This window comes from Prionailurus bengalensis, chromosome X (assembly GCF_016509475.1).
Source record: "Prionailurus bengalensis isolate Pbe53 chromosome X, Fcat_Pben_1.1_paternal_pri, whole genome shotgun sequence".
NCBI classification, from domain to species: domain Eukaryota; kingdom Metazoa; phylum Chordata; class Mammalia; order Carnivora; family Felidae; genus Prionailurus; species Prionailurus bengalensis.
The window spans coordinates 45,597,192-45,609,817 of record NC_057361.1 but is presented as its reverse complement, the minus strand read 5'-3'; the positions used below and the strand labels follow the sequence as shown (position 1 = coordinate 45,609,817).

General features: G+C 37.9%; 1 protein-coding gene across 1 annotated transcript in view; it reads left to right on the top strand.

Annotated features, from left to right (window-relative positions):
* Positions 1-12,626, top strand: part of LOC122477061 (melanoma-associated antigen D4-like) — a 30,869-nt gene that overhangs the window by 3,576 nt on the left and 14,667 nt on the right. The gene's annotated exons all lie outside the window — the stretch shown is intronic.

Sequence of the window (12,626 nt, the reverse complement as noted above, 5' to 3'; positions counted from 1 at the left end):
GAGTGATAAATCATGTTGATAGAATGTACCCTGAATATAATGTGATGGGGCGGGGCGCCTGGGTGGCTCAGTTGGTTAAGTGACAGACTTTGGCTCAGGTCATGATCTCCCAGTTCGTGGGTTCGAGCCCAGCGTCAGGCTCTGTGCTGAATGCTTGCTCGGAGCCTGGAGCCCGCTTCAGATTCTGTGTCTCCTTCTTTCTCTGTCTCTCCCCTGCTTGTGCTCTGTCTCACTCTGTCTCTCAACAATAAATAAATGTAAAAAAAAATTAATATAATGTGATGAGAATAACACTTAACCTCTGTGCTGTGATCTTCCTCCTCCAAACCCCAAACCCCAGTCTAATCATGAAACAAACATGAGACGAAATCCAAGTTAGGGGCATTCTGCAAAATATCTGACCAATACTTCCTCAACACTGTCAAGGTCATCAAAAACAAAGAAAGACTAAGAAAACTGTCACAGGCAGGAGGAACCTGAGGAGAAGTGACGACTAAATGTGGTATCCTGGATGGGATCTTATAACAGAAAGAGAGTAGGTAAAACCAAGGAAGTGTAGGCTTTAGTTAATAAATATTAATATTGGGGTGCCTGAAGTGGCTCAGCCGGTTAAGCATCCGACTCTTGACTTCCACTCAGGTCATGATCTCATGGTGCCTGATTTCGAGCCCCGCATCAGGCTCCACACTAACAGTGTGGGACGTGCTTGGGATTCTCTCTCTCCTCTCTCTGCCTCTCTCCCTCTCTCTGTCTCTCTCAAAATAAATAAATACATACATACATACATACAGAAATAAATAAAGTTTAAAAAAATAATACGTTTTAATATTATTTTGCTAATTGTGGAAAATTTACTATACTAACATAAGGGGTTAATAAAAAAGGAAACTCTCCATAAAGTCTGTACTATCTTCATAAGTTTTCTGTAAATATAAAGCACTTCAAAAATGAAAAGCTTATTTTAAAAAGAATAACGTCAAAGAAGAAACTGGCTTGTGATCTTTACAGTGAGTGCAAAGAAAGGAAACAGGAAAACTACAGCAGTTAGGAAAGTCATAAAAATGGGGAACAAAATTAATACAAAATTAGTTTAGTTGGATCCCTAAAAATATATGAAATCTAATAACATTTCAACAGTGTAGGAAATTTCCCTTGAAGTAAAACACACACACACACACACACACACAGAGAGAGAGAGAGAGAGAGAGAGAGAGAGAGAGAAAATGCTGAAGCTCTGGCTCAAAACAAAACAAAACAAACAAAAAAAACAAAAAACAAAAAAACACCACATATTGGAAAAATGTGTAGAAAAATAATGACAAAGATGAATCCAGGGTAAGTTATTTAAATGGAAGTATAACAACGTAATTATTCATATAGTCAACTAGAGAAGACAAATCACCTACAAGGAGGAAAAATCAGTTTGAGCTCAGATTTTGCGGCGCCAGCATTTCATTCCAGAAGGCAATGCAGCAATGTGCACAAAACTGTGAGCAGACTATCACTCAAAAGTGTCATACACAACAAAGATAACAGTTGAATATAAAGGTGATTTGTGTACATTTTCAAACATGAAAGAATGTATGGAATGGCCCTATTAAAAGAATAATTACAGTGCTTAATGATGAAGTCTATTTAACTCATGGATGAACAATAATACATAAACCAGGAATAGAAAAGTGTGAGTATAATGAATGATGCTGAACAATGATCCCATTTATAACTAGAACGAAGACTAAACAGTCAAGGGGTTATGGGCACAGAACAGAATGTAAAAGTTATGAAAATGGACAAAGTGAAAAATAATACAAATATCAAAAATAAGAATTGGGAAGGGGATTCATTAGTCCAGTCTCCTATTCTAACTTTGTGCCAGAGGGCAAAATGATTCCTCTCTGGAGGCCAAAATCCTAAGTGATCTCTACATGTTTTATATGCAAAGTATAGTAAACAACTAAAAAGAAAAAAAGTAGCAGGCATGAACAAGATAGGACTAAATGGAAGGAACCCCAGGTTAAAAAAGAAGAAAAAGAAAAAGAAATAAAATGAACAGATCCATAAATAATCCAGCATTTGGAATTCAAGAAACTAGATGACAAGAAGAATTTAACCAGAAAGCCTAAATATATAAAAATAACACAATAAAAAATTTAGAAATGAAAATAAAATAAATGAAATTAAAAACATAACAGATTGGTTTAGAACCAGGTAAGACAAGAAGAAAGGAATAGGAAGTAGAAAATATATCATATTAAAATATCCAGAATGAAAAATAGAAAGCAATAAGGATAGAAGACAAAGAGGTAAGTGTTAGATATATGAGAAATGGAGAATAAGTATAAGATATCGAATTTGAGCCAGACAGAGAGGAAGGAGAGAGAATGGAGCAGAATGGACATCCTTCAGGTAGAGTGAAATGATCACCAATGGAAACATGGAGATACGAAAAGAATAAACGGAAACGGAAGGGGAAAATATATGGGTTATTCTAAATGATTATTGGTGTACGAAATAGTATAATATGGACCTTAAAATATATGTAAAATTAAAATGCATGCTTAAAATAACACAGAAGATGAGGGACATGAAGGGAACTAAGTGTTTTAATATCCTTGGCCTTTTCTGGGAAGTAGTGAAAGTATCCATAAAAAAAAAAAGACTCTAATTAGCAAAATGCATAGTGTGTTCTTCTTTTCTTAAGTGTATTTATTTATTTTGAGACAGAGAGCACGAGCGTCTGAGAGTGGGGTAGGAGCTGAGAGAGAGACACAGAAGAATCCCAGCGCAGGCTCTGCGCTGTCAGTGTGGAGCCCCACAGGGGGCTCGATTCCACAAACCGTGAGATCACAGCCTGTGCCAAAATCAGGAGTCAGGCGCTGAACTGACTGAGTCACCCAGGCGCCCCCATAGTGTGTTCTTGAGAATCGTCACAGAAAGAAAAGAATTATACATGTAACCAGCTTCTGAAGAGGAAATATAAAATGATGATAAATACTTAGTTAATCAGAATATGACAAAACCGAAACCAAAACCAAAACCAAAAAAAGAAAAAGACATCAAACACATGGGAGACACAGAAGCAGATAGTAAGATGGTAGATTTAGACAAAAATATATCTGTAATTACATTAAAGCTTAATGAATTTAAAAACTTTAAAAAAATGAAGATATCAATGAAACAGAAAAACAGACATACGATAGAGAAAATACAGCTAACATTTGTTTGTAAAGATTATGACTGATAAACCAATAGCATGACTGATCAAGAAAACAAACATAGAGAAAGCATAAATGACCATATCGAGAATGAATGAGATCACAACATGAAGACATAGATATTGAAAAGGTAACTGGTGTAAAATTGTTATGGACAACTTTACACTAAAAAAATTTGAGGATTTAAATAAAATGAAAAATTCCTCGAAAGAAACAACTTACCAAATCTGACAGAAGAAATAGAAAATATGATTGATCTTAAGGTTATTGTTTAAACTGTATGTTATTGAACATTTTCCCACAAAGAACATTTCAGGCATAGACAGTTCAACCAACGAATCCTTCCAAACACTTGGGAAAGAAACGCCACCAATTTTATGGCTGCATCATACTCCATTGTGTATGTATACCACACCTTCCTTATCCATTTGTCTATTGATGGACACTAAGTTTGCTTCCACATCTTGACAATTGTAAATAGTATTGCAATAAACATAGGGGTGCATACATATTTTGAATCAGCAGGGTGTTTGTTTGTTTGTTTGTTTGTTTGTTTTTCCTTTGGGTAATATCCAGTAGTGGAACTATTGGATTGTACGGCATTTCTATTATGCATTTTTTGAGGAACCTTGAGACTATTTTCCACAATGGCTATACCAATTTCCATTCCCACCAGCAGTCTACGAGGGTTCCTTTTTCTCCACATCCTCTCCAACATTTGTTATTTCTTGTGGTTTTTTATTTTAGCCACTCTGACAGGTGTGAGGTGATATCTCATTGTGGTTTTGATTTGCATTTCCTGATGGTCGGTGATGTTGAGCATCACTGTGCTGTACAGTATATTCAACACTATCTTGAAAACTAATGTAGCATTGTGTGTCAACCAGTCTAAAAAAAAAGACAATAAATAGCACCAATTACAAATAAAGTCTTTGAAAGACTAGAAAAATTACTCTTTCCAATGATTTTAACTCTCTAGCAAAAATCTGAACCCAAGACCAGAAACAGACCTTACAAAAAGGAGAATTACAAAATATTAACAAATAGAATCAGCAATATATATAAGGGATAGTCCATGGTGATTAAGGCATGATTAAGCAAGGCAAGGGTGATTTAATGTTGGAAAATCTATCAGTGTAGTTCCACATATTAATAGAAGGGAGTTAAGTTATATGACAATCTCAATGGATATAGAAACATATAATTTTACAAAATTAATTATTTTTTGAAAAATTCTTAGGAAATTAGTGAATAGAACTGTTAAATACTGAACCTGGTAAATACTATCCATAAAACAGGTAGCAAACATCAATAGTGGTGAATTATTTAAAGCATCCTACCTGAAACTGAAAATGGAACAGATAGACAAGGAAAAGAATATAGAATTGGAAAGGATGGAATATAAATGTTATCATTCACACATGATATTATTAAACACATAGAAAAATCCAAAGAATTTACAAACTGTTAGAATTAATAAGTGAACTTAGCAAGGTTGCAGGAGGCAAGAGGACGCATAACTATTAATTATTTTTCTATAAACAAAAATGAACAAACAAAAGGAAAGGAAATAGCAAAGGTAATGCCGTCTACAATAACATAAAAATAAAATACCTAGGAATCAATCTAAGGAAAGAAATGCAAGACACAACCCATTATTTAGAACAATTAAAGGAAATCTAAATAAATACCACGCCCCTGGATGGAAGTCTCAATAATGTAAGATGTAAATACTGCCCAAATTGCTCTATACAAACAGTGTAATAATTTTTTTTTATTTTTTTATGAAGTTTATTGTCAAATTGGTTTCCATACAACACCCAGTGCTCATCCCAAAAGGTGCCCTCCTCAATACCCATCACCCACCCTCCCCTCCCTCCCACCCCCCATCAACCCTCAGTTTGTTCTCAGTTTTTAAGAGTCTCTTATGCTTTGGCTCTCTTCCACTCTAACCTCTTTTTTTTTTTCCTTCCCCTCCCCCATGGGTTTCTGTTAAGTTTCTCAGGATCCTCGTAAGAGTGAAACCTAGAACAAGCAATCCTAAAATTCATATGGAACCACAAAAGGCCCCGAATAGCCAAAGTAATTTTGAAGAAGAAGACCAAAGCAGGAGGCATCACAATCCCAGACATCAGCCTCTACTACAAAGCTGTAATCCTCAAGACAGCATGGGATTGGCACAAAAACAGACACATAGACCAATGGAATAGAATAGAAACCCCAGAACTAGACCCACAAACGTATGGCCAACTAATCTTTGACAAAGCATGAAAGAATATCCAATGGAAAAAAGACAGTCTCTTTAACAAATGGTGATGTAATAAAATTTTTTAAACACAGCAGATTTTTCAAGGAAAAACTGAGAGCTTTCCTCCTAAGGTCAGGAACAAGACAGGGGTGTCCACTCTCACCAGTTTTATTCCACATAGTACTGGAAGTCCTAGCTGGACACATCAATTAAACAATAGGAAATAAAAGGCACCGAAACTGGTAAGGAAGAAGTAAAACTTTCACTATTTGCAGATGACATGATACTCTATAGAGAAAACCCTAATGACTTCACAAAAAAATAAAACTATTAGAACTGAAAAATGAATTTGGTAAAGTCGCAGGATGCAAAATCAATGTGCAGAAATCTGTTTCATTTCTATACACCGATAATGAAGCAGCAGAAAGAGAAATTAAGGAATCAATCCCACTTACAATTGCACCAAAACCAATAAGATACCTAGAAATAACCTTAACCGATGAGGTGAAAGACCTGTACTCTGAAAACTATAAAACACTAATGAAAGAAATTGAAGAGGACGCAAAGAAATGGAAAGACATTCCATGCTCACAGATTGGAAGAACAAATATTCTTTAAATGGCTCTACTACCCAAAGCAATCTACACATTTAATTCAATCCCTGTCAAAATAACCAACATCAGTTTTCACAAAACTAGAACAAAAAAATCCCAAAATTTAGATGGAACCACAAAAGACCCTGAATGGCCAAAGCAATTTCGAAAAAAAAAAAAAAAAAAAAAAAAAGGGCAGAGCTGGAGGCATCACAATTCCAGACTTCAAGTTACAGTACAAAGCTGTAATAATCAAAACAGCATGGTATGGCACAAAAGTAGACACATAGATCAATAGAACAGAATAGAAAACCCAGAAAAGAACCCACAACTATATGGGCAATTGATCTTCGACAAAGCAGGAAAGAATATCCAATGGGAAAAAAAAATACAGTCTCTTCAACAAATGCTGTCAGGAAAAACGGACAGCAACATTCAAAAGAATGAAACTGGACTGCTTTCTTACACCACACACAAAAATAAACTCACAATGGATTAAAGACCTAAGTGTGAGTCCTAAAAACATAAAAATCCTTGAAAGAGAGCACAGGCAGTAAGGTCTCTGACGTTGGCCACAGCAACATTTTTCCAGCTATGTCTCCTGAGACAAGGGAAATAAAAGCAAAAATAAACTATTGGGACTACATCAAAATAAAAAGCTACTGCACGGTGAAGGAAACAACCAACAAAACTAAAAGGCATCCTATGGGATGGGAGAAGATATTTGCAAATGACATATCTGATAAAAGGTAAACATCCAAAATATACAAAGAATATTATTCAGCCATAAAAAAAAAACAAAGAAATATTGCCATTTGCAGTGGCATGGATGGAGCTGGAGAGTATAATGCTAAGTGAAATAAGTCAGTCAGAGAAAGACAAATACTATATGATTTCGCTCATGTGTGGAACTTAAGAAACAACAGCAACTACAAGAGTAAAGGAAGAGAGAAGGAGAGGGAGAGGGAGAGGGAGAAGGAGAAGAAGAGGGAGAGAGAAAGAGAGAGAAGCCAAGCAACAGACTCTTACTATAGAGAACAAACTCTATAGGTGGGTGGTTGAGGTGAAATAGGCGATGGAGATTAAGGAGTGCACTTGTTGTGATGAGCACTGGGTGATGAATGGAATTGTTGAATCAGTATATTGTACACCTGAAACTTATATGACAGTACATGTTAACTATACTGGAATTTGAACCAATTTAAATTTAATTAAATTTTAAAAACACAGCAGGATTTTTGGAAATTGTCTAAAATGTATATGGAAATGTAAATGGGGAGAAAGAACCAAAGTAATCTTGAAGAAGAAAAGCATAGCTGAAGGACTCTGTAAGAAGAGTTAATAGAAAGTTATAATGAAGACATTATATTGTTGGTGCAAGGATAAACAGACAGATGGAATACACTAAAGAATCCGGAAACATGCATGCACACTATGGTCATTGATGATGTAAATGCCATTGCAGTGAGGTGGGGGAGAAGATGGTCTTTTTAATAACTTGTGTGGTATCAACTGTATATCTCTATATATAGAATCTCTATAAAGAATATTCCCCCATCCTCACAAAATGTGAAATAATACATTTGAGATGTATTTCACATCTAAATAATAAATGTTAAATAATAAAGTGTTTAGAAGAAAATACAGGCAGGCAGCTGGTGTGGCTTGCTGGAGCCAGTGTGGGCAATAAGGACCTTGCTCTCTAAATGTCGAGGTTCTGTGTTCTGATTGCTGATCACAGCTTTTCATGGCTGAGGTGCTGGCAGCTTCTTAAAAAGTTAAACACAGAACTACCATATGACCTAGCAATTCTACTCAAAGGTATATATCCAGAAAAAATTGAAAACACAGACTTGAACAGAAATGTGTGTACCCATGTTCATAGCAGCATTATTGACAATAGCCATGAGGTGTAAACAGCCATGTGTCCATCAACGGATGAACGGGTAGGCAAAATAAGGTATATACACACAACGGAATATTATTCAGACATAAAAAATGAAATTTTGACATACACCTCAACATTGGTGGACCTTGAAAACGTTATGCTACCTAAAACAAGCCAGACGCAGTAAAACAAATACCATATTTATATTCGTATCATATAACATATTTCACTTACATGAGTTACCTAGAATAGGCAAATTCATACAGGCAAAAAGTAGAATAAGAGATTGTTAGGGGCTGGTGGGAGTAAGAAATGGGGAGTTATTTTTTTAATAGGTACATAGTTTATGTTGGGGATGATGACAAAGTTTTAAGTATAGTTAGTGGTGATGGTGATGGATACATTGTGAATGTTATTTAATACCACAGAATTCTACACTTATGAATGGTTGAAATGATAACTATTATGTTATATACGTTTTACCACACAACATTTTTTTTAAGTGGTACGATCATTTTGGAAATTTCTTTGGTACTGTTTAATAAGGCTGAGTGTAGGCAATGTCCTATGACCTAGCTGTTCAGCTTGTAAGTAACTCTACAAATGCACATCTGTAAGTACAATTATCTCTAAAATATGTACAGTATTGTTCATATCACAAAATATGTACTATCCCAGACCAAAAAAAACCCAACAAACTACCCAAATATTTATAACAAGTAAAATTAATGAATAAATCATACCCATTCCCATGATAGAATAAAATGTAACAATTAAATGATTGGATAACTACCATACCCAAGAGCATGGATAAAACGCAGGAAAATGATGTTGAGTGAAAAGAAGCCACACACAGAAGACTCTATACTATATGATTCCATTCACATAAATTTAAAATCAGACAAATTTACACCTTGCTGCTGGAGGTGAGAGCTGTGGTTACTTTGCAGACGAGGGATGGGGGTAACTGGGAAGGGGCACAAGAGGGCCTTGGTAGGGAGCTACATGATATTCTACATTTCAGATTGAGTGGTGATTGCATAGGTGTGGTGTGTTTACTTGTATAATATTTGGTAAGTTACACTTTAATAAATAGGTGTATTTGAAAACAACAAAGGGAGAGGAGACTGGAGGAAGATGGCAGCGTAAGAGGACACTGGGCTCACCGCGTCCTGCTGATCACTTAGATTCCACCCACATCTGCCTAAAGAACCCAGAAAACCGCCAGAAGACTAGCAGAACGGACTCTCCGGAGCCAAGTGTAGGCAAGAGGCCCACGGAAGAGGGTAGGAAGGGCAGAGAGGCGGTGCCCGCTACACGGACTGGTGGGAGGGAGCCGGAGCAGTGGAGGGGCAGCCTGCCCAGCAAAGCAGAGCCCCCGAGTCTGACTTGCAAAAGCAGAGGGGCCGGATTGCGTGAGTACTGACAGCCAGCAGGACTCAACATCTGGAATGTTATAAGTCAACAGCTCTGCTTGGAGAGAAGGAGAGCGAGAGGACACCGGGAGGGAGAGGTGTTGAGACCCAGAAGACAGAGCTCAGCTCAGCTGGGAACAAGGACACTGGCCAGTGCCATCTCCCTCGCCCATCCCCCAACCGAAATCCCAAAGGGAACCACTTTCTGTCACAGAACTTGCTTGCACCACACAAACACCCAACGCTGTCCTTCTGTGGATCCATCCCTCTGACGGGTCTGTCTGCCTCCCACCCAGTGCCACAGGGCCCCTCCCGTAGCAAACCACTGAAGGCAAAGCGAGCTGAGCCTGCCCCTCCCGCCACTGTGCACCTTGCAGAACCACCCTGGCTAATACACCAGATCCCACAGAAGTAGCACCACAAGCCTGGCAGGGTGTAAGTAGCCCAGGCAGGGGCCACACCACTCCACAGTGAGTCCTGCCCCTGGGAGAGGGGAAGATAAGCTACACACCAGTCTGACTGTGGCCCCAGCGGTGGGCTGGGGACAGACATCAGGTCTGACTGTGGCCCCGCCCACCAACGCAAGTTACTCCAGACAGCACAGAGGAAGAGCCCTGCAGTTCCGCGCCACTCCAGGGACTATCCAAAATGACAAAATGGAAGAATTCTCCTCAAAAGAAACTCCAGGAAGTAGCGATGGCTAACGAACTGATCAAAACCGATTTAAGCAACATAACGGAACAAGAATTTAGAATAATAGTCATAAAATTAATCGCTGGGCTTGAAAAAAGCATAGAGGACAGCAGAGAATCTATTACTACAGAGATCAAGGGACTAAGAAACAGTCAGGAGGAGCTAAAAAATGCAATAAATGAGGTGCAAAATGAAATAGAGGCGACCACAGCTCGGATTGAAGAGGCAGAGGACAGAATAGGTGAGTTAGAAGATAAAATTATGGAAAAAGAGGAAGCTGAGAAAAAGAGAGATTAAAAAATCCAGGAGTATGAGGGGAGACTTAGAGAACTAAGTGGTGCAATGAAACGTAACAATATCCGTATAATAGGGATTCCAGAGGAGGAAGAGAGAGAAAAAGGGGCTGAAGGTGGACTTGAACAAATCATAGCTGAGAACTTCCCTGATCTGGGGAAGGAGAAACGCATTGAAATCCAAGAGGAACAGGGAACTCCCTTCACACGTCACTTGAATCGATCTTCTGCATGACATAGCATAGTGAAACTGGCAAAATACAAGGATAAAGAGAAAATTCTGAAAGCAGCTAGGGACAAACACGCTCTAACATATAAAGGGAGACCGATAAGACTAGTCACGGATCTATCTACTGAAACTTGGCAGGCCAGAAAGGAATGGCAGGAAATCGTCAATGTGATGAACAGAAAAAATATGCAGCCGAGAATCCTTTATCAGGCAAGTCTGTCATTCAGAATAGAAGGAGAGATAAAGGTCTTCCCAAAGAAACAAAAACTGAAGGAATTCATCACCACTAAACCAGCCCTACAAGAGATCCTAAGGGGGATTCTGTGAGTGAAATGTTATAAGGACCACAAAGTACCAGAGACATCACTACAAGAATTAAACCTACAGACATCACAAGGACTCTAAACCCATATCTTTCTATAATAACACTGAATATAAATGGACTAAATGCACCAACAAAAAGACATAGGGTATCAGAATGGATAAAAAACAAGACCCAACTACTTGCTGTCTACAAGAGACTCATTTTAGACCTGAGGACACCTTCAGATTGAAAGTGAGGGGATGGAGAACTATCTATCATGCTACTGGAAGTCAAAAGAAAGCTGGAGTAGCCATACTTATATCAGACAAACTAGACTTTAAATTGAAGGCTGTAACAAGAGATGAAGAAGGGCATTATATAATAATTACACGGTCTATCCATCAGGAAGAGCTAACAATTATAAATGTCTATGCGCCGAATACCGGAGCCCCCAAATATATAAAACAATTAACTACAAACATAAGCAACCTTATTGATAAGAATGTGGTAATTGCAAGGGACTTTAATACCCCACTTACAACAATGGATAGATCATCGAGACACAGGATCAATAAAGAAACAAGGGCCCTGAATGATACATTGGATCAGATAGACTTGACAGATATATTCAGAACTCTGCATCCCAAAGCAACAGAATATACTTTCTTCTCGAGTGCACATGGAACATTCTCCAAGATAGATCACATACTGAATCACAAAACAGCCCTTCGTAAGTGTAAACGAATTGAGATCATACCATGCATACTTTCAGACCACAATGCGATGAAGCTTGAAATCAACCACAGGAAAAAGTCTGGGAAACCTCCAAAAGCATGGAGGTTAAAGAACTCCCTACTAAAGAATGAATGGGTCAACCAGGTAATCAGAGAAGAAATTAAAAAAAATATATGGAAACAAATGAAAATGAAAATACAACAATCCAAACGCTTTGGGATGCAGCGAAGGCAGTCCTATGAGGAAAATATGTTGCAATCCAGGCCTATCTCAAGAAACAAGAAAAATCCCAAATACAAAATCTAACAGCACACCTAAAGGAAACAGAAGCAGAACAGCAAAGGCAGCCTAAACCCAGCAGAAGAAGAGACATAATAAAGATCAGAGCAGAAATAAACAATAGAGAATCTAAAAAAAAAAAAAAAAAAAAAAAAAACAAAAAAACATCTTTAGAGCAGATCGATGAAACCAAGAGTTGGTTTTTTGAAAACATAAATAGGGGCGCCTGGGTGGCTTGGTCGGTTAATCGTCCGACTTCGGCTCAGGTCATGATCTCACGGTCCGTGAGTTCGAGCCCCGTGTCAGGCTCTGTGCTGACAGCTCAGAGCCTGGAGCCTGTTTCAGATTCTGTGTCTCCCTCTCTCTCTGCTCCTCCCCTGTTCATGCTCTGTCTCTCTCTGTCTCAAAAATAAATAAACGTTAAAAAAATTTTTTTGAAAAAAATAAAAACAAACAAACAAAATTTATCAACCTCTAGACACGCTTCTCAAAAAGAAAAGGGAGATGACCCAAATAGATAAAATCATGAATAAAAATGGAATTATTACAACCAATCCCTCAGAAATACAAGCAATTATCAGGGAATGCTATGAAAAAGTATATGCCAACAAACTGGACAACCTGGAAGAAATGGGCAAATTCCTAAGCACCCACACAACTCCAAAGCTCAAACAGGAAGAAATTAGAAAGCTTGAACAGACCCATAACCAGCGAAGAAATTGAATCAGTTATCA